Source organism: Rhinopithecus bieti, unplaced genomic scaffold, assembly GCF_001698545.2.
Source record: "Rhinopithecus bieti isolate Rb0 unplaced genomic scaffold, ASM169854v2 scaffold_8350, whole genome shotgun sequence".
In the NCBI taxonomy this organism is placed as follows: Eukaryota; Metazoa; Chordata; class Mammalia; order Primates; family Cercopithecidae; genus Rhinopithecus; species Rhinopithecus bieti.
The window spans coordinates 1,311,679-1,315,674 of NW_016806031.1; positions in this window are offsets into that span (position 1 = coordinate 1,311,679).

Here is a 3,996-nt window from a genome sequence, read left to right on the forward strand (position 1 = left end):
AATTTTAGCAGCATTTTCTTTATTATGAAAGAACACCCTATGGGAAAGTACTAGACATACTTTGGAAAACACTGCTAAAGATGCTGCTACCAAAAAAAAAAAAAAAAACCTTGTGATGCGGAAAGAGGGGACTAATGAGGCTTCCTACCCCTGAGCTGCTTTGGTCTATAACTTCCTTGAAACTGACTTTCCTAAAAAATGCCTTGATGTTTGCTTTCTTTTTGGCAATTTTTCTGTTTCTCTTAAAAGCAGGGTGCAACACGTGTTACTGTAACCCATGGGAGCAGTGTAACAGAGTGCCTTTTTGGAAAAATAAATAATCTGAGGCCAGATCAACCTTCTCCCCATCAGGGTCCCTCCCTCAGTGTTCCTACAGAGTGACCTCTCACAGGTCAACAATCTGCAGAACGTGATTCAAAAGCTCACTGGAAAGATGACCTTCCTAACTGACCCTTCCCTGGCAGGGTGTGAAGGCCATCCCTTAGTATTTCAAAATTCAGTACTTCCGTCTATCCACCACCTTCTCACACCGATGCCCTCCATGGTTCTAAAGCTCAACCTGTCGAAAGGTGAACTCACACTCACTTTCCTTCCAACGTGTATCTCCTGTCTCTATTCTGTATCTCAGTTAATAGTGTCACCATCTACCTAGTCATTTCAGCTGGAAAGGACAGGGAAAATGTGTCTCTTCCTCCAAACCACAAGTCCAATTAATAATCTCTGGATCCCGGCATGTCCACCCTCCAGTCTCTCTCAAATCTAACTTGCTCTTCACAATGTCCCAATGTCCAGACTCTTAACATCTCTTGGATTTTTATAACGATCCCCCATCTGGTCTCCTTACTTTCTGTACATCATCTTCATTCTAGTCTCCATCTCTAAAACACAAAGCTGAGTATGCTGTTACAGGTTCCAGATTATAAAGCACTTTCATGCACATATTCCCACTAAACCTTAAAGCAAGCCTATAAAAACTAGTTCACTCTTTGCGCAGGTACTTCAGCAGGAAGACCATTCTTCACAACAAAAATTTAGAAACAACCCAAATTCTGTGACATATTAATGACTATTATACACCAATTAAAAATGAATTAACTAAACTGCACATAAATTTAGATGAATAATAATATGATTGCATAAAATCAGCTGGCTCTAAGTTGCTACCTACAGAATGTTTCTTATAAAGTTTAAAAACAACTGAATGTAAACAGCATATTGTTTAGGTTACATATTCAGGCTAACACACAAAGATATATGCACATATATACAAACACAGCACATATCCATACATACATAAGTATACACACACACACACTTATGTAACTATTACAACTACCAAAAAGGCAAGAGAATAATCAGCACAAACAGGTAAAGGAAGAGAGACAGGAATACTTAGGCTGGGGAGAAGATGCCCAGAGGTAAGTACTGACACTGTTCTTGTTCTCTGGTTGAATGACATCATCACAGATGATCATTCTATTTTTAAACAATTATTAAAAGAAAGCCCCAGCCTGGGCAACACAGTGAGATGCTGTCTCTATTTTTTAATTAACTGGATGCAGTGATTTATACCAGTACTCCCAGCTACACAGGAGGCTGAAGCAGGATTGCTTGAGCCCAGGAGTTCAGGGCTGCGTGAGCTAACATCATGCCCCTGCACTCTACCCTGGGCAACAGAGGATGCACCTATAGACAGCCTTCCTGGAACAATCCAGGGTGAGTGCAGGTTCACAGGGGGAATACTCCCCAGTTTCAGGCCTGCAGGAGAGGCAGAGTCACAATTCATCCCTACTTGCAACATCAACATTCCTACCGATGAAAAGAGGTGCCTATCTGATCTGAATAACTGGAACATTGGGACAGGAATGAGGCTGTGAGGTGGACAGCTTTCCTGCTGGACTGGCAGGGAAACTGAGGTGGCTTCTACTCTTCACCCTGATAAAACCTCAGCACATCTAAATGAGGGCTCCCCCAGCCACCTTCTTTGAGTCTGGGACCTCTGCCGACCACTGGGTATTACATCTACCCACCTGCCTTAGCCACAACCAGTGACTACCCAGGGATACCTCCCTTATCAGCCTGAAGCCTGAAGCATCAACTAAGAAAATAAACTGCTGGGAGAAATTAAATAAATAAAGTGTATGCCATGAGAAAACGAGGTAAGCTTCAAGGGATCCCTGCCATTCCAACCCCAAAGGAGATGGTGAATTTGCCCATATCCCAAGTACATAACTACTACAACCAGCATCTGGGAAAGCCAGAGCACAAAGACTCTGTAACTGAGAAACTCATGTACAATCTCCACCCCTAAAAGCACCAAGAATCAAATTAGGCTAAAATCAAATATAAACATTAAAGTCCAATCCTTAAGAGGGAAAAAAAAGAAATTAAAAAAAAATTAACATTGTAGCTGTGCAGTAGTGGCACGGCACACTTACTCCAGGACAAATCCCTCATGCACAGAACAGTGTCTGTAACACAGTGGCTCAAAAAATGATAAGCATATTCTCAACATATTTTACCAGAACACAGAAGGAGCAATGTGCCCAGCATCAGTTACTACCTCCAGCCTGACCTCTCTCCCTTGAGTTTCAGTTCCAGATTTGCAGCTGCCTACTGAATATCACTATCTAGCAGAGACTTTATAATTGGTTAGAATTAGCTTTATCCCATTCATACTAGAAATAGGAAATCAGGCCCCAACACATGAATTAATTTGGTATCTGTTACATATACACAGGCAGGACAGGAAGTAGGACCTAAGGCACCCACCTCTCCATTTCCTAGTTTCCTACATGCTCCTTTATGTCTCACCAACAGCTGAACTATATATAAAAGCAAACTGGTCACCATACTTCCCCCTCCTGTATGTGCTTATTTCTGATGATTAAACCCTTATTTTCTTGGTCTGACTCAAAGCTTGCCAACATCCTTGGCAAGACCTACCAACTTCTTCTACACCCATCCCCCACTTCCACATCCATTTGGTACCAAACTGTGGCAATTTTGCCTTTTACCAAATCTCTTGTATGTCCTTTCCTTCGGTTTCACCTTTACAGCCACAGTCCAGAACCTCATTACCTCATACCAGGACAAAAGGGTCCTACTTAGACCCCTGTCTACCCACACCCCAATCCCAGTCAACACACCCTGTCACCTTCACCATCCCATAGCCATGCTTTGCAGGGACACCTGCAAAAACACTTCTAAATGGCAAGGCTAGCCACAACAGAGCCTTTCAGTGTGACCACATCTAGGGGACAAGATGACCAAGTAGAACCAGAGGAGGAACCAAAGAAGTGGGTATAGACCCAGGAGAGGAAGGTTAAGAGATGTGGGCAGGCATAGAGAAAGGAGTAAGAATGACAAACTGCTCCTTCACAAGTCTGCCTAAAGTCCTCAATCAGCCTCTCCAACTTCCACCAAGAGGTCCATTCCTTCCAAAGAAGCTAAGGCTATGCTGGGGTGAGGCCCTCACTTCATCCAGCAACTAGCACCCGGTCCAGCAGCGTAAGCCCGGCACTCAAATGCCTCTGTCTCAGCGCTTGCAGACTTCACTGGGCCCTCATCCTACACTACAATGAGATATCCATCATGGAAGTTAAGATGAATGCCTTCATTAAAGCAGTCGGGGGACCGGGCGCCGTGGCTCACGCCTGTAATCCCAGCACTTCGAGAGGCCGAGGCAGGTGGATCACTAGGTCAAGAGATGGAGACCATCCTGGCCAACACACGTTGAACATCCTCCTGCCCCCATCTCTACTAAAAATACAAAAATTAGCTGGGCGTGGTGGCGGGCGCCTGTAGTCCCAGCTACTCGGGAGGCTGGGGCAGGAGAATCGCTTGAACCCGGCAAGCGGAAGTTGCAGTGAGCCGAGATCGCACCACTGCACTGCAGCCTGGCGACAGAGCAAGACTCCGTCTGAAAAAAAAAAGGAAAAGAAAGAAAGGAGGAAAAGAAGGGAAGGGAAGGGGAAGGGAAGGGTAGGGGAAGGG